Source organism: Aythya ferina (assembly GCF_964211825.1).
Source record: "Aythya ferina genome assembly, chromosome: 5".
Taxonomy (NCBI): domain Eukaryota; kingdom Metazoa; phylum Chordata; class Aves; order Anseriformes; family Anatidae; genus Aythya; species Aythya ferina.
Window position 1 is genome coordinate 29,999,565 of NC_140301.1, and position 19,166 is coordinate 30,018,730.

The following is a 19,166-nucleotide window of genomic DNA, read 5'->3' on the forward strand; positions in this document are numbered from 1 at the left end:
CTCCTGGCCTTTGTTGGCTCTTCCTCCTACCAGTCTTGACATTTTATTTAGGAAAAATTTCCAGAAACGTCACAGATTCCCTCCTCTGTGTCTTCCAGGCTGAAAATGGAAATGTGCAGCAAACCATTTAGGTGCATGTCTGAAGCCACTCTCCAGATCTTGGCAGGTGCTGAAGGTCAGCTAATCAGGCAGCTAATCAAGGCTACCACTAATTGTTCACGCAGGATGGCAGAGAAGAGCTTGAAGCAGGGCAAGTGGTCCCACCTGTTGGAAGACCAATATATTGAGGAGAGATGAGTTAAAACAGCACATGAAGAGCCTCTGGCAGAACTGGTGCTCAGGGTGGAGTGGCAGAGGAGCGCTCTTCAACATCACATCTTGTGTTGAATCTGGCTCACCGTGGCTTTTAAGATAATGCTCCCTATAAAATTGGACGTTCCTCTGTGGCATGCGTAATGCTTTTGTGCGCTGTCTCGTCTGCCCCTGAATGATGGAAGCATTTCTGCACTGAAGCAGGTAAAGCTCTCAGGATCTTCTCCCCTCCTCTTGTCCTAATTGCATACAGAGTCCTCTTTATCTCTTAGGTTCATACAGGGGAAAAAAAAAAATTCTACACAGTTCTGTAATGGAAATGTAGCTGCCATCTATTGCTGTGGAAATCAGGTTAAGTAAAAGCAGTGGCTCTTGGCCTGTTTTATTTCGGCAGGTTCCTTATTTGTGATTCTTCCATTCTTGCTATTATGTTGGGTCAGAGCTTGGGTAGCCAGGCAGTGGGTATAAGATTCAAAATTTATTTTTTACACATTGTTGAAATAAAAGCTTCTCCTTGCTGAAAAATTAATTACTGAGTGTTCCAGCACCTTATAAGATATTTATACGTTCTCCTGAGTCCTGTCTCTTCCTGTTTCAAAGTGCTGTCTTGAGAGCAGTTCAGGCGAGAGAACTGCTCAGCTGCACTTCGTAGTCTTCCTCTCTGCCAAGGAGTCTCAAGATAGCACTCGAAAACAAAGAGACATACTCCAGGGAAAGTATGAATATTAGATCGCTCTGGTTTAATCACTTGGGATCCAGTGACCTCAATTTGCGCATCTTATGCTTTGGAGGTGGTGACGGTGCTGAGGCTGCTCAAAGCGTGTCTCAGAATTGTGAGATGTCAGGTGCTTGAAGGTATCTTAAAGGAAATCTCAAATGGTTACTGCTCCTCTGTTGCTGTTCAGGGTGTGCCCTCTGTATAAAGAATTTGATGACACAATCGGTTGTCTCTTATTTCAATGGCTTTTTGTATTGTTCCCATTTGTATTCTTCCCTGTCTTTCAAACAAAGGCAAAAGAGCAATTTGCTGGTTTTGCTTTCTTCGGGAATGCACAGGATAGATGGTGGCCTCATCAATAGCATCCTGGAGTTGCCTGCTCATAACAGGGAAAGAGTTGCCAGCATCCAATCTGTTACACAAAGACGAGGCCCTACAATAGGGGGTCAGAGTAGTTGTCCTTGCTGTCCCTGTTGGAGTGGCAGCAGAGAATGGGTGTAGTTCTGGTGCCTCCGTAGAGTTGCTGGGCTGAGTTGTGTTCCTGAATTGTTTTTCAGTATTTGTGTTTTTGTAACCCAGACGTTAGCAGTGGCTGCCTTGTGCTCATCACTCGACTTTTTGTTGTTGAGCAGCTCTGAGTCAGATACCTGAGTGCCTCCTCTGACTGAAAGAGAAGCTGTCATGAGTTTCCAGCATCCGAACATTGGGTGATAATTATTTCTCTTCTGTGAAAGGCCACTGCAGACTTCAACAGGAGGAGAGAAATAAAGGGTGTTTACATCCTAGTGGAAATGTTTGTCAGATTGCAGGTAGTGAGCTCTGTGCAGCAGGATGGACAGAAGAAAGGCAACAAATCTACAGGCAGCAGTGCTGGTAGTTATGGGATGATATACAAAATACAGCTGTTGGAAGCAGTGTATGTGCAGAGCTAAAATGAAACCTCCCATGAAATACCTCATCATGATAATTTGTGGAAACATGAGAATTATATCTTGTTCCATGGAGGAGCAAGGAGACAGAATAATGGCACAGGTTAATACGTCCCTTGGCCAATTTTAAATATGAGGAAAATGCTGCAGGTCATCCTTCTTCATTTATTATTGCTGGCTGGGCAGGCAGTGCGAGGTGAGACAGCTGCTATGTGGTAGCAACCGAGCGCGTGAGAACAGCACCATCCCTTCCTGTGCATCCTGGAGCTCTGAAGCCCCATGAAATAGCAATGCCCTTTGCAAATCAGCACAAAGGCACTGGGGAAAGGGAAGTGGTTGCAGGTGGGCAAGATGCAGCTTGTCAGATGACTCCTATGCTGGAAAAAAAACAAGTACTCTCTTAGGGCAGGCAGCTGAAGGCAGCCAGTTTGTGCTCCAGCATCACAGCTGACACCTTATGCGAGAGTGGAGGGGAAACTGAGGCTGGAGTCCTGTCCTGCTCTGAGATAGTGCAGGGAATGTCACATTAGGACGTGCACATTTTGTATCTTCCTCCTGCAGCTCACCTGTATGAGTTGGACTCTGTAAGAATGGCTATGGGAGGATCCAGGAGGCTGCTGATACCCTTGAGAGATGTACGGGGTGAACTGTTCTGCTGCCTTCCGTATTGTCTGCGCTTTCCAGCCTTGTAGGTCACACCAATGTCTTTTGTCCATCACCGGGCTTTGTCTCTGTGTCTTTATTTGTGGTTTTGGATTGATGGTTTGTGCAAAAGCAGCGCGTTTGGGTGCCTTGTCCTTGCTGATTGCACTAGCTACTTTGACATCAAACTTGCAATAGATAGAAAGCTACAGAGAAAATGAAGTGTTTGGTGTGCAACTTAGTCTTAGTTTTCTCTACTTTTTTTTTTCTTTCATTTTAATGACTTCTGGGGAGTGCTGAACTAATTAAAGTGGCCAGTAGCTTTCAGTATGTAGTTTAGTCTCAGACAAAATTAATATCTTGCTTTAGCCTACTATAATTCTGGAGGAAAGTAATTTAGTGGTAATAATGTTAAAAAATCAAAGCTAAATTTGCTGAAATGGATGTGCCTCAGTAGAATGGGGCTTCTTTCTAACTAATGGATTCAAATTAAAATGAAATAAATACCCATAATGTTTCTAGAGATTTTACTATACATAATTTCACAGACTACTGAAATGCAGCCGCTCTTAGTTGAATAAGTATAAAGTTCAAAGCTGAAAGCTGCTTAATAACAATGAGAGAGCTGAAAAAGTGAAGTGTATATGAAGGGGATAGAGAAAGACTTGGCTGGACCAAAATGTAATATCTCAAGCTGGAACTTGGTCCAGGTGTTGGGACCGATACCTTTACAGTCATTAACAGAAAGCAAGTGTTCAGGATGTTAAATTCTGGAAGTTGCCTGAATGCTGTACTGAGCAAGGCATTTGATCTTGCCCAGCGTATTATCAGCACAGCTCCTGAAGGACACCACATCTACTTTTAGTTCTTGCAGCCGCCAATTAGAGTTTTACTTGCAGAAATGCAAATTTGGACTTGGCTGTCCTTAAGATTCCTAATGGCTTAATCCAAAACCAATTAAGGCCCTTGCCTTCAGTAAGCTTTTGATCAGGACTTGTGTTAATACAAAGGAAAAGGCTTGCTGGATTTTGCCCTAAATAATTTTATTGTAACTGAAGAAAAGTGTGTGTATTTATATTCTGGTGTTCACTTAGCTATGTTTATCCTCGAGTGTCAGCTGCAATGTAAGAGGTTTGTGGAAGTGCAAATCCTAAGGTCCATTTGTTCTGAGAAGACAGCTCAGGTTTGCTAGAAAGCAGAGAGTTGTTGTGTGGTTGTAAAGTTAGAGTGATGTGGCTGTAAAATGTGGTGTCTGCCACCACTTTGGGAGGTAGCGAGGAGTGGTGGAGTTTGGTGGAGAGCTTCAAGTCCAGGTAGTGCAGTCTGCTAAGGTGATGAGGGACCTAGAGCATCCTGCTCGTGAAGGCAGGCTGAGGGGGCTGGGCTTGTCCAGCCTGGCAAAGAGGAGGCTAAGGGGAACCCAACAGCAGCGTACAGAGGACAGGAGAGCAATGGCAAAGCTGATGGAGCTGAGTGCTTCTTGGTAACACCAGATGATACAACGAATGACTCTGGCCATGAATTGTAGCTTGGGAAGTTCAGGTTAGATGCTAGGAGGAGAAATTTTTTTCTGAGGGTGGTGCAGCACTGACCGTGGTACCTGGAGGGGCTGGACCTGCTCTCCATGCAGCGTTCCTGCCTGTGGCAGCCTCTTCTCATAGGGGTTGTGGCTGAAACGCTCTCCCCATGCTCCCACAGCCAACACATCTCTGGTTTACTCAGTGCGCCTCTGAAAATGGGCCAGAGGGTGTGAAAATAAAGGCTGCTGTGTCCTCTAAATGTATCTTAAATTGCCTTTTGCATATCCTGCCTGAGCTTGTGGGAAGGGACTAACAGCTGCTAGTCTCACTCAAGGGCATTGTTCTAATTGGGATTACACAATAATATTATTTTTCGTTTGATTATTGAATCCTTCTGGATGTGACCAGCAGTAGTATAAATTCTCTACGTGCTTTTGCAGCAGAAAACCAGGCCAGATTTTCTTTAGTTGTTTCAGCCTTAAATCCTCCATGCGTTATTGCTGAGCAGTAGTGTGCTAGGAAAGTAGGAAGGGGAAATTCGAGAAGAGTAACCAGGGGACTGTTAGATATGGGCAGTACAGAAAATGTCCTCTGTTAGCAAAGGGCACGTACATACGCACAATATTCATATTCTTGCATGTGTGTGCATATATATCCACGGGTACGTCTTTGCACAGATCAAGTATATAAATGTGTGTAGGGTTTATGGTATCTGCAAAGAGAGGGAGAAGCATCCTGTGATGAAGACAGAGGAGTGCAATTCCACAGAGCTGGCTTCTATTTCTGTCTGTCTTCAATTCAGTTGACTTCAGCCTGCTTTAGTCCGTTCAATGAAAAATGTCAAAGCACTGCTTTTCCTGTATCATTCCCTTCCTCTATCAGTGGCTCTTTCTTGCTGGTACAGTTTGCCAGAAAACAACTCATGTTTTGTTTTTTAGAAGGCTTTGACATTTCTTTCTGTTCTGATGCCAAGTAAAACCAAGACACTATAAAAATAGCAAAAATGAGATGATGCACCTCTAGAGTTGCTATCCTGGAAATAAAGTAGTCTTCATGTTGCATGAAAGCTTTAAAGCACCTAAGTAGAGTAATGTTATAATTAAGCTAATAATAAAATTCTTGCAAGTTTTGGAGCACCCGGGAAGTTTGTAGGAGAGTGTCCCATCCTGGCTCAAGCTTGCACAAAACCCCTAGGCAATATTTCCCCTGCCCTGCAGGCCGGCACCTGGGGGAGCAGTGAGCAGTCCCCGAGGAACTCTGTCCCTCGTTGTGCTGTAATCACCAGTATAAATCTGCATTAATAACCTGAGAGTGTCCCTCATCCTATTTGGATATTCCTGTATCTGGGCAGTCTAGCCCTTAACCTATTGATTTGCTCTGTCATTAGTGGATCCAGTCAGCTCCTGCTGTGCATACCTCATGTTTTCTCCTTCCACAGCTTCTCAACTATGGGCACTTTCCTTCATTCCCCTCCCTTTGATATTTCTTTTTGCCCTAGTTTAGGTTAAAAGCCTTAACTACTGAAGCATTTAGAAAACAAAACCAAGAAAACCAGCTCTGCAGAAGTCTGTTAGCATTGCTACAGCCCTTCTAGCAATCTCTGTGTGTATTCTCTGCCTGTTCTCTGCGCTACCCAGCACTTAGCCTAATGGCCCAGGACTTGAGCTCAGTCCTGGTTCGAACTGGGCAGAGAAGGAGCACCATCCTAAGGGAAGAAGCTTAAAATGTTTTAGTTGCAGCTGTCTTGTAAAATCACAGCAGCGTTTCCATCCTTATGGGTGGCAATGATTTGGATTTCTTGAGATGCACGTATAGGATATCACACAAATATGATTTTAAAAGCAAAACAAAGTGTTCTTTTATTCTTTTAGAACTAGATATCATCGTGTGAAAGAATAACTGAGATCCAGATTAGGAAAAAAAGTTTATTTTCTGCTACCCAAACTTAAAAAAAACAGGTGACTTGCCAGTCTGTCTAGTATTTAGTGGAGACAGAAATCTGGATAATTAAGTGACTTTGTAGTTTGAGTAACTAAGGTTTGTGGAACTGTGCTTTAAAGGCAGTGGAGCAAATGGTTACAGCTTACTGGGATTAATTGACTGTATTTCTCAAGCAGCCTTCTGGCTTGCAGAGCTGACCTCTTCCAGCTATCCCCTCTTTATCGTACTCCCTAGAGCTTAGTGGCAGTAGGTGTGATTATTCCTCCAGGTCCTACATGTTTTCAACTGCTCAGTCTTTGCTCTTCAGTGGCAGATATTCCTAAGTGAGCACTCGTGCTCTAGAAGAAATGTTTCTCCTACAGTTCACGCTGGGCCTGAAACGTCCTGAGGTACGTAAACAGGAGGAGTAGGAGGTGATGCTAAGTTCCAACAGCCTCTATTTTTTTTTTTTTCCTTAACCTTCCCTCCCCCCAAAGTATTGAAGTATTTGTTGAAGTTTCTACTATGGCAGTGTTTGTCTCCTGGGCAAACTTCTGCAAACTCTCCTGTTGTTGAGGTTCCTTCCACATTTACATATTGCTTACAATGGGTTAGATGGATTAACATCTCCATTTCCTTCTAGTCCACCGCTCTCCCCACAAGTGCCAGTGATACCAATTCTGATGGTAGGTATGGCATTTATGAATGTCTCTGATTTGCAGGATGGCAACCACCCGAAATCAGGCTATTCGGATTATCACGTGCCTGCTGAATGTCCGGGTTCAAAGCAATTATATGGAGGTTGAAGGCTGTGTACGTAGATGCATTGAACCACTTATTTTTCACAGTGTATTGGGTTGTTTCTGTCCAGATTAGCTGTCTTCATTCCTGCTCCATTTGAGTGAGAAAGAAACAGTGTCAAATAACTAAATCAGACAAGGAAAAAAAGCTGATGAAATGCTATTTTCAGGCTTGTAGGGTGGTGTTTGCAAGTCTGTAGGAGCTGAAGCAATTTGAAAGATAAGATCTTCATTTTTCTGATTTGGAAGACTCATGGCTGGTGTGTTTCCGGAGTACTGAGCTGATATGTAAGTAGCTAAACTGCCCCCCACAAATGTTTTAGCCAATAAATGAAACAACATTAGCCTTACTTTGGTATGGACCTGTGAGTCAGAGAGCTAGAGCACTTTCCTGTGTTTTAGTAATTAATCTTAAAAGGAACTGTTTCCATTATCAAGAAGATCACTATTTCATTTTAATGTTTATGGAATTGCATCAAGAAATCACCGGAGAACAGAAAATGGAAGGACTTTTTAAAAGGCATTGATAGATCCTTTTTCAAACTTTAACACAGTTTACTAAAGACTTCTGCTTCGTAGTCCACATTACATAGATTTGATCACTGTTTTTGAAATAAGATGTTTTTCTTCTGTTGTCCTAGTTTATCTGAAATCATATTCCAGAATATCTATAGGAGATTTATTAATTAACTGATACCTTAAAGAAAAAATCTGCATGAAGTATTTATTTATTTTTATTTGCCTCAATCTAATGAGCCCGAGCTTAACCTCAGGAGAACCAGTGCAGACAAGTTACCTTCCCAGCAATAGCTTCTCTCTTGTTTTGCTTCAGTTCTCTTTAGAGGTGATCTTGACATCTGAACTGCAGTGCTTACCCTAAACACTTCAGGTAGCAACTCAAACCAGTGGTAGAGTGAAAGAGATGTTCTGGAAGCTTTGTCCTGTGGCCAGAATTTTAAAACACCACTCTGAAAATCCAGGCCCCTATGTTTTCACTTAGTTATCCTCTACATATTCTAAAGATTCGATGCCTCAGAGCCCTCAGTTTGTTTAGAAAGGGAACTCTTCAGGGTCCTTTTTGGAAATCAGAACTCTTGAAGTCCTAAATACTTAGAGCTCCTCAGTCTTCAAATAAATGCTTTCAAAGTAGCAAATTCAAATAAAAACAGCATTTGTAACCATGTAGTTGGTATGTCATATAAATAAAATGTGCTGGATAAATCGGTGCACTATCATGCCAAGTAGCTACAGTGCTAACAAGAGGCTGTTGTCAGCTGTTTGGACTGTAGAGTTCAAAATGTCAGTGCTGAATAGTGCAGGGGAAAGCATTTATTTAGTGTCCCACTCTCAAAGTGTGCTTTGGAGACAAATGTCAAGATGCAAGATCAGATGGTGAGTACCATAAGATTTGGCTAAGATGCTCAACATCAATGATATTTTACAATTCTATTGATTGTTTGGATTGCTTCTTCCAAAGATCAGCAGCATTTTGTACGGGTTCTTGCTGAGCAAGCAGATTCGGTTGCAGGTATACTTTTTGTCCTTTTAGTTCACCCCTTTGCTTTCATTACAAATTCTTTGGCCTTATCTCCTGTGGGAATTCAGCAAAGAAGAACTGCATAAGGACCTCAGACCCACTAATCAGGGAAAGCAAAGACTGAAATACCAGCAATTTTTAAAGTCTTTTAAAAATGTGAGGAAAGGAGGATTCATTTTTCTCACATTCTCTGAAGTTATACTCCCAACCTGGTCTTCCACAATGAGGAAAAATGGCAGATCTTATTTTCAAAATGAGATCTATTTTCAGAGAGATTTCTTCTGCCTTTTTTTTTTTTTTTTTAGTCATTCTTCTCTCAGGATTTTTAGGTTAGAGATGGCAAAGCATAGAGGACTCCATAATTAAAAAAAAAAAAAAAAACAACAACAACAACCAAACAACTACAGTCCATGTTGATCTGTCCTGTTTAATCTTATTATGTGGCAGTAACTTGGGAGGAACAAGTCATAATGTCAAAAATCCATTCCGACAGAAATGTGTTATACTAGTGGTAAAAATGTCAGGCTTCTTACAACAACAGGTCTGTAAACTTCTGATTGTGAAGCTGCTGCTGCTAATCCTTCCTGAATCGAGAAACCTCTCTTCAAATCCAGTCCGTCACCTTTGGAAACAGTGCCTCAAGGTAGTCTGCGCTGTGCTGGATGTGCCACGAACTTTAAAAAAATAAAATAGCCCTTCTCTACTGTCTGAAGTAAAGAACAAAGTCTTACACAGCACTTTAAGGGAAAGAACTGAGATTGTGTAAAATAGGTCAGAGACGTATTTAATTGTAAAGGGCTTGGTTGGAGAAGGAGAGAGGATAAAATTTTCCGTAACGGCGATCAGGTAACCCTGAAGTGTAGTGGTTATGAAATAATTACACCCCAGAGGGATTAGAGGCGTCTGCCATTGCCTGCTGCCTTGTAAGGCCTTGGGGATGTGATTAACTTATGATAATTAAAGCTCTTATAGTGGAAATACAGCGTGAAAATAGAGAGTCTGAAGAAGTTTCAAAGTTGTGGCTCGGAACAACGTCTAATGCTCCTGTTAACCTGTGCTACTTGCTCGTTTGTAAACACCCTCTTTCTTTATAGGTGTTTCCTTAGTGTTTGGCCTGTGGCAAGTGACACCAGAAATGAACATTTCCTGGGACTCAAAGTACTTCTTTCAGTGCCTTGGGTTGCATTAGCATAGTGCTGCTGCTTGAGTGATCAAATTTGCAAGTACCCTTGATAAGGAATCTGCTCGCTGGTTTGAACAGCATAGAGAGGGAATCACACTCGTGTTTCTCAGGACAGTAAAACTGTGCAAAGCAATTGTATGGATTAGAAAAGCCAAATTTTGGATGGGCCCAACTTTTGCAAAGCTGAGCTGGAGGTAAATCAGAAACATCCCTGATCTCAGTGAGTTTGGTGTGTGGTATTATGGCAAGTGGAGGTCTGTCGCTGCCTGTGTGTAGTCCTATAGGATGCTTTGTATCCCACTGTCTTCTCCAGAAATGGTCCCATCGGTTTCTTCTCAACTCTGAGAAAGCAATTCAGAAGAAAATCTTTTCATTCTGCACGATATTAAGACTGCTAAAATTAGGGGACCTTGTTTTCACGTAGCAAAGATACTAAGAAATCTGTCTTGAGAACTGAAAAATGCAGGAGCTATTTCCTGATTATGCGCAGCCTGGATATCATGTTCCCTTTCTATAGTTTCACATAATCTGCTTGCGAATTGTATAACCCGATCTTAAACAAAAAAGTTATTCTGACAGTCCTGTTCCCCGCTGAAAAGGGCAGCCATTTGAAAATCAGTTTTCTGAACTTTTTTAGTGGGTAGGTGAGTTCTTAGACTCTTCTGAACTTCTTTCTGCTTCATACAAAGCATAGGCATGGAATATTAAATACTGAACTACAGTGATAAAGTAGAAGTTTTCCATACCTGAGACTCTGTGAGACTCTATTTTTTTTTTTTGTTTGTTTTTTTTTTTCACTTGCATTGCACCAAAGAACCAAAGCTCAACATTCAGCATGCCAAGCGTGGTGTTCACCGGCAGTGGCTTTATGCATGTGCTGTCAGTATGATCTGGAGGGGCATCTCATTTATTTTACTGATGGAAAAGCGATGCATTTCAGATTGTTTTGATGAAAGAAATGTCCAATTGATGTGCTTTTATTTCAGCAGCTGTGTATCGGTGGTTTTGTGATTTATTTATTTATATATTTTTTTTGGTGTGTTCTAGCCACAAGGATCTTGTTTGTACTATTATTGGTAGCGGCATATTTGCTGGAAGCACGTGATTTTTCAGGAGGACAGGTAAGGACAGGTTGCTGTTGGGAAGGGTGTGAGTGGACTGGATGCAGAAATTTGACGTTGTGCATCAGGGCAGCAGTTGGTCAGGCTCTTTGGCCCCGTGTCAGGCACTGGGCTTTGCCTGCCACCTGCCAGTCAGACCTTGTAGGTGATTTATTTGGGGACTGACATCTGTTGTGAAGCTGCCATCTCTTCAGAAGTAACTGATGATTTTCTTGCAGCACCGAAGTTGCACTGCTACTGTTTGTTGACCTCTACATAACCTCAGGAGGCTGGGGTAGTCACGCTTAGTAAATCGAAAGATTTACTCATTACTTATGCTTCAGATGTAGGCTAATTGCCCTGTGAAATCTGTGTAAGCAAGATTCAGGGTTAGATGCTTCTGTCTTCTGCAAAGTTAATGCTATTTATTTTTGTCTTGTCTTTGATCTAATTAAGTGCTCTAACATATTCCTATCCACAAGTATGACCAGACTGATGCATATGTATGCAACACAGTATGTTTCCATGCTAATTTGTCTTTATTGACCGCTGTATGGGATAGGGGTAGTTCCTTGACAAGACGTGTCTATCCTTCACTTGACATTTATGGCAGCACTTCCTTACCAGTGGGTTGGGGGGGATAGATGGCAATCCTCTCATTCCTTGTACTGTGCAGAAGGATGGTACATTAAAGGTGTGCAGGAGGTTACCCCTCTTACACAGATTTGTACGAAGACTTAAAGGAGTTGGACTTACCAGGTCATTATTTCAGCTTTTTTAGTGGGCTCATTTAGAACTACAGAGCTTTCCTACGTTATTGATAGCATAATTCAGAGGTACTGGATATTGCTTTGTAATTCCTTATAGTCACCTTGTGAATGATGTACATGCTCATGGTTAGTATTGGAGATCTGCTGAAGTAGCTACGATACACTTTTACTCCCCTAATTCAAAGGGGATGTAAATATTGTTCCTATTTTGTTCCCTCTTCCTTACAGTAGAGACTAGTAAAATACCTGAAATATTGTAGTATCTGTGGAGTGCTATGTTTATACCACGTTATATGTCTGCTTGCTCTGCTACGCTGTGTGTCTGCTATTGGATGCCAGTGCCTTGGGCTCCTCTACCCAGGGAGGTTCATGCCCACTGGTGTCTGGGACAGTGGACCTTTTACAAGTCAAACCCTCATCAAATACTGTGCCTCTGTTTGGACAGTTTGGTTTTTGAAGGCATTTCTTATTTCCTCTGCTTACTAGTTTTTTAATATAATTTATTCCTGTTGAGCAGAGTTGAAGCCTTTTTTTTTTTTTTTTTTCTCAACTTTTTTTGTCCCATTGCTTGGATGAGACTGAGGTCAAGAAACACTGGTTTTCAGACCTGTCTACAAAACGTGAAACGTTTTCGGGAGGGAATGGATTAGTTTATAGAAATCATACTCTTCAAATGTTGTTAATGAAATTGTTGATGTTAACTTGGTGCTCAATACTTCTATGAATCCTAATTTGCCACTGAGTGCAGTTCCTTAAACCCGGGGAACTTTATTTAAAAGAAAAATTTAGCAACTACAAATTGAACCACCTTTGAGCCTTTCAGTCCAACTCATTTTTTGTTCTCATTAGCTCTGACACTATGCTTAATTGACTCTGGATAAAGAACACATCGACTTCAAGGCAGCCAGTAATGCGTTGCCTGCCTGAAAGCTCCCCTTACCAGTTCTTTGCACGATGCTTTCAGTGATTCCAGGTATTTTGAACAGTAGAAAATCCTTGTAGCTTAAAGGCTTGGAGTAAAAAATGTTTGCCATCCAGGCAAATTAATATTAATGTGTTTTTCCTCTGTCAAGACACCTGAAATTGGCCAACCATCCCATGAAGGCTGGAGAATGGGCAATTACATTTCTCTTAGAGAAGACATTTGGGAATTTGTTTCCTTTCACACCAGTTCTCCAGAAAATTCAGTTTTAATGTGTCCAGATCTCTCTCTTTAGCAATGCCAGAATAGTTCATTTGAAATTTTACTTAGTTGGTAGTTTTATGTTTTTGTCAGGCTTAATAGTTGCATGTTTTATAAACTGCAGTGACAACCGGTGCTATTGTTGGTACAACAGAAAGGCAGAACTAAATAAAGGTAAATTTATATCATGAAGTAGTATTCAGAAACGAAAACCTGTGAAATATCGTGTATTTTATTTAGCAATGGATCTATGCTGAAAGGTTCAAATGGACTTCTGTTAGGATTACCTGTGTCTGAAATGCAGTGGTTGGCTCCTTTCTGGCTGCAACCAGTGCTTTCTGTTATGCATCAAACAGGAGCTAGGAGCAGCAGCGCTCTGGTGGAACAGATGGGGAAATTCTGTTAAGGACACATTGGAAATCTGTAATAAAATGAGTATCCAAATGGTTAGTCAGGGCAAACCCACCTGTGCTGCCAAGTGCAAAACTCTATACCGTGTTCTTCGCATACTTTTGTTTCTTGTTCAGCTGCAATCTTACGGTGTTGACAATTTGTCTGCCACAAAGGAAAGCTGGATTTCTCTGCTGGATGCTCAGGGGCGCTGTTTCTTCTTGCTTGAGGAGTACATCTAAGAGCCAGTTGGTCTGTGAGGATGTCTGGGTGCAAGCGTACATGCTGTATGTTCACCAAAGCAGCAGTGAAGTGCTGGGAACCCATAAATTCTCTGTAGGTTTCAGTGCTTTGTCAGGAATGATTGCATCATTCATAGTTATCGCACTTTGGCTTGGGATTGTTCCTATGCGTGACACTGCTACGGTGTTTCAAGTGTGGTTTGTGTTTTCCAGGTCACCTTGGGAATGCAGAAAAAAATGTTTTAAAAATTTTTTGTTTTATGTACAACTCATCTTGTTACAACACCAGGAGGCAGGTCACTGTTAGTGGGCAATGCTGAACTTATGCCCTTGTCCCTTCCAGCCATATTAAAAATAAAACAATAGAAATAAAAGGGAAAATGGTGAAGGTGATCTTCATTCAACCCATGATACAGCTACATGGAAGTGTCCTTTGAAAATGCCAGTCTAGAGGGCTGAGATTTCATCACAGTGTCAACACAAAGTTTAAATTCCATCTGTTGCCATCTCTCTGCAAGCTAGGATGCAAGTTCAAGAGTTGTGTTTTGGTGGAGTGCTTCCCTCAGTGCTCGGAAAATTCCCCACTGAGATGAGTGTATTTATGGTGCTATGTAAGAGAGAATAAAAGCAACGGTGAGTGGTTCCTGGTGAAGATCTGGAAGGGTGATGTGGTTTAGACCTATCCATATTGATAGAAGAATTGAAAAGACAGGCTACAGTAAGACTGAGCTTTGGCAATTTGCCTGCTTATCATATATTGTGCCTGAGTAAAGAAAACAGCTTGCACATACCACAAATGGCTGAAAACAATGCATGTGAGCATTTTGCCATGTTCGCAGTGTCTAATTTAATTTTGGAGTTCCAGACTTTAGATAAAATCTTCCTGTTTTTTTTTTTTTTTTTGCTTACATTCTAACTGGAATGCTCTTGCACTGATAACAATGCATTACACCAACCTTCAAAATATCTATGCGTTTATTTTGCCCTTCTCATAACATGTTAGGAGCACTCCTGTTTTAGTAAGGATGCAATAATCCCAGATTTTAAGGTGAGGCATCTCTATGCTTCTCTGTGTTTAACGTGGCCTAATAGTCAGTCTTGGTGATGAAATGCTGTTCTTTCAGGTGGAACAAAGTGTCTGTGGCACTGCAGGACCTGCTAACCCACACCTAATTTCTCTTCTCTCTGCTTTGTGTGTTTCTAGCAGTGGTGAACTTCTGTAGCGACTGATCAGCTTCTCCTTAGTGTCCTTTAAAATCCTTTTGAGTTGACTGCTCATCACCAGGAGAGCTGAGTCAGAAAGCTGCAGCAGGGCGTGCTTGTGTGCTGGAAGTGGCCTCACTGTGATGAGCTGGGATCCTTTGGGCCTCTTATTGTGGTTAGGGTTTGGTGAGAAGGACTTACAGAAGAGATATGGATACAAGTGGATGCACTGACAGATGCAACTGACACCACCCCGAACTTACAAAAATCCATTTTTCCCAGTTTTGATGTTTTGCCCTGTAAGGCAATGCAGAGAAAAGACATGGGCTTGTCAGGGCTTTCTCACTTTGAAGGGCTCTTTACAAGAAACAGATCTGTTGGAAAAACAAAACAAAACACAAGGCGTTAGCCAAAACAGTTTTCCATTTATTTTCCTCCTTATTTGTGTTCACCTCTTTTCCAGAAGTTGTGATGTGCCTTGTTTCTGCAGACATCTTTTATGAGCTGATGCACTTAAGTGCTCGTCTGTATTGGAAAAGAAAGAATGAGCCTGCTGTACAAAGGCACTTTACTCTTCACTTACTGTTATCCTTTAATCCGATCTCTTCAGGTTGGTTTGGTTTACTGATGGCTCTGGAGAAAGGGATAAAGAAGACCGATGGCAGTAGTCCTTATTATACACAGGCATGGCTGTTGGAAATGGGCGCTGGAAGGAGAGTCGGCAGGCTTAAATGTTTGGTATGCCTGGCTCTGCTGCTGACCGGCTGAGACATCTTCAGGAAGTGATTTCACCTGTTCCCTTTCTGTCTCCCTAACCCACAGACTAAGTGGAAAATGCAGGGAGGTGTTCACTGTTGAGAACTGTTTTTATGTATTATTCATCTTACCATTTGCTCTTTCCCTGAGTCGCCGCAACGTTCGTCACTGTGAGAGCCAGGTCCTTAAAAGGGAACACTCAGGCATGCTGCGGTGTGAATAGAAATAAGGGTGAGCAGTGACTTATCAGTACTTTCCAGAGCTGACCTATTGAATTCAGATACGGATCTGAACACACAAAAAAGACGAAGCAAGTGTAGAAGTGGATTTATATTGCAAGGAACATAGTCATGTTCTTAGGCAACAATATGAGCCTGCATTTTGACAGCACAGATACCTCTACCCAGATAAAAACGGAATTTGCTGGCATTTAATAATGCATTCAGAAGCGTGCTGTACTCCGAATAAATGGCACTCTTTATGTGTTGGGCTGCAGCAGTAAGCACCACTACATCTCGCAGTGTGGCACCTCTCTAAAGGCAGCGTGCAGCGCTGGCCAGGCTCGGCCGGTGCTTGTGTGCTGCCTCATTTCCAAGGGCAAGGACTGCTGGGCAGAAAACGCTGCTGCCTGAAGCTCTCTATTTGCTAGCAGGGGATCAGTGAGCGGCTCTCAGCAGTAACCTGTTTGTTGGTGTGAAGGTGAAGGTGTTGTGCCACGTGGGCTCGCTGCGGGCAGGTAGCAGCCGGCGTGCCCCCCTGTGAGGGGCTGCCGTGGCACCGTGGCATCGCTTCCAGCCTGTGGTGAGTCCCAGATGTAGCCCAGCTGTAATTGCGGTGCTTTTCCCTGTGCATAGCTGTGGTTGTTGCTTTATTTGAATGTAAGTGCCAGCAACCTACATGGCTTGGATGTTCGGAAGGAGAAAGCTGGTTGTGCAGGGGAAATGAGCATGTCCCAGCTCTGTGTTGGTGCTGGGTGCCTAAAACAGGGCTCTAGAGGAGCAGAGTGCGGTGCAGCTGTACTGCAGCGTGGAGGGAGTCCACGCAAGCATCTTGTTCTGCTGATAGTTTGGTTTTCAGAGTTTAAATAATATTTATTAAAAAGTTACCCTAAACGGTCACATGTGTTTCATTACCATAACCTTTACTCTAGCTCTTGTGCAGTGTTTTATATTTTTGTTTTAATTTTTAATCGAGCCCCCACAGCGAGCAGGGTTTGGGAAATGCAGCTCTCATTATGGAGTTAACGAAGTCTGGCCAAGGATGCTCCAAGCTCTGGGATCGTGTTGTTGTCTGCTGGGCGGATGTGTTCTGGTGTGACAACTTTACCTTAAATCACAGAAAATAACAGCGCTGGGCTGGGAAGTCCTCAGACCTTGCTGAAGAGCTTCATGTTAATAAACCCAGGGCTTCTGGGAATCTGCTGCTTGTCAGCCCTATCTTCCCGATTTTTAAAGCAGCATTCGAGCTTAAAAAGGGGGAGGGGGGCTCCCCAAAGGCATATGTTTGAGAGATAAAAGATACGAAAGAGACTTGAGGAGTTCCTATGGCTTGTGAAATCCATCTCATTTTTCCAGAGGGCTTGTAAAATAAAATTGTCGATGCTTCCTCTCTTCGTGCAATTTAATGTGATGAGTAAGAAGGGTGGAAAAAGAGGATGTCTTTATCCAGAGCTGCTTGGCTTTTCTGCTGGTAGGTTGCAAAAGGGACACAGGCAGACTCACTGAAAAAAGGGTAGATTTAGAGGGGTGTTAGGAGGAAATTCTGTACTCAGAGGGTGCTGAGGCACTGGCACAGGGTGTCCAGAGGAGCTGTGGATGCCCCATCCCTGGAGACATTCAAGGCCAGGCTGGATGGGGCTTTGGGCAGCCTGGTCTGGTGGGAGGTGTCCCTGCCCATGGCAGGGGGTTGGAACTGGGGGATCTTTAAGGTCCCTTCCAGCCCAAACCATTTGATGATGATGATCCTTTCTTGCTTTATGCACCTGTTTCACTTTCAACATAGTGTGATCCCCTCCTCCCTGCCGTTATCAGATTATAGTGCCATATCATTACCATTTCTTGCTTTCCACCAACCCATAGAAACCTTTATTTTCTGCTTCAGTTACATTTTGTCTGGGAGAGGAAAACAGTCCAGAAATCATTTTAGTGTCTTGTGCAGAGAACCACATGTTCACAGACATGATTGTTTCAGCTTTAGTATGAATGTGGTGCTACAGTTCATCCCCATGCCCCACTGATGTACTTGTGGGGAGCAGTAAGCGGGTTTGGGCTTCCTGCTGAAAGCAGCACGGTTGGTGCTGAAATAGGAGATGATACAATTTGGGCCTGAGGAGATGGGCCTTGTCTTTCCGTGCTCTGTTTTTAAGTAAAAGCTGGTGGGGTTGAGTTTTGTTATTGTATGAAGGTTGTTTTCCTCTCCTTCCCCTTCCATGAGCAGTAACTGTTGAGACTTCGGATGTTAAAACAGTCCTGATGGGGCTGGAAGATGTTGACAGGGCTTGGATGGCTTGGCCAGAGGAATGAGATAAATAGCAAATTACACTTCAGAAATACAAATACCCAGCAGAAAGGCATCCCATGTCATTGTGGGCATGCTGAAGGTGTTTCAAAAGTCTTTTCGATGATTACGTATTGGGGACAGACTGTTGCTGGTGGAGGATGCCGTGAAGCACCTTAGACTATGGGCTCCGAGGGCTTTTATTCCCCCATGAAAACCAGTTCTAAGGTATGGGGCCTTACTGCTTCCATGCAAGTGAAAAATATCAATGTGGACACGTTGCACGCTCTCCTTGGTACTTCAAAAGCATCAGAGCACTCTTTAAGCACTTTATGAGACGTTTGGGAGTAGATAATCCTGTTTCATAGGAAATCTCTTCTCAACCCTGACGTCAGTGTGTAGCAGAGACCCTTCAGAGGGTTTTGATCTCCCAGGGAGCGATGAAATTCCCACCTCGGTTCTTATGATACCCGTGTGAGTGTGGGAGATGGTGGGCCACAGCCTTACAGGCTTCTAGTTCCATGCCTGCGCATTAGGCTGTGAGAGCCTGTTTTAATCTTTCCTGCAGGAGCTCTTGCATTTGGTATACATAATTAAACAGTCCTTAAGCAAGAGAAAGGCTTAGGCCCTGGTGTGTGAGCAGGTTAACCCTTGGCAAGTTGTGCTGTCCTGCTTTTAGAAAGCTGACTGCAGCAGTTATTCCTCTAGCAGCCTCGCAAAACTGATGGGTAAATTAGTGTTTTGCTTCATCTTTCAGATAGCCATTTAATTTCATGTCCCTGTTGATGGAGAAGCTGTGTGACACTGCAGGCTGATGCTCCGATGTTCTGCTGTTCATGCTTGCTGTGTTCTAACAGGAATGTGAGACCCACTGCTGTAAGGTTTGTGAACTGCTGACCAGGCAGTTAATTTGGTGCCAGACTACACAGGGAGATGTTGCACTACGTGAACAGCACTAATACGGCTTATGAATTGAGAGGTAACGCTGTTTAAAGGTGTCTGCCGAAACAGAAGGGAATGAAGGTGTTGAAGGCAATGTCTGTCTGACTGACGGCTTGGACAGCAGCTGCAGGGACTGCTGTCACCTCTGGCAAAGGAGAGGAGTAGCCTTGTAAGCTGGAGACTGCCCTCGGTTGTAGCTTAGTTATAGGGGAAAAAGGAGCATGTGCAAGCACTTCAGAAACTATTTCGATTATTTGAAAGCTTCCCATTAAGGCTGCAGCTATTATTTAATAGAATAACTAAATTTCAGAGTGAATAAATGGTACATTTCAGGTTTTCTTTATTTTATTTAGATTCCTAAATCACCTTGTTTTCATCTGAGGGATCAGCAGCAATGGTCCTTGAGCTCCGTGGGCTGGATTCAGACATGTAAGGAGAGGCTGTGGTTTTTGTTGTCCTCTGTATGACCTCTTTGCTTACATCAGGAATGAATTTGGCCTTCTGCCTCTCTTCCCATTGCAGC

General features: G+C 42.8%; 1 protein-coding gene across 12 annotated transcripts in view; it reads left to right on the forward strand.

Annotated features, from left to right (window-relative positions):
* The window catches only part of RGS6 (regulator of G protein signaling 6), a 252,914-nt gene that overhangs the window by 28,029 nt on the left and 205,719 nt on the right, over positions 1-19,166 (forward strand). For 2 of the 12 annotated variants that reach the window (XR_014693513.1, XR_014693514.1), the window contains exon 1: positions 301-516. The exons of 7 other annotated variants lie outside the window; for them this stretch is intronic. The gene's annotated coding sequence lies outside the window, so the exon portion shown is untranslated. Of the gene's footprint in view, positions 1-295; positions 517-19,166 lie in introns of those variants that run through there. 3 more of the 12 variants (XR_014693511.1, XR_014693512.1, XM_084520805.1) reach the window with 3 other exon arrangements.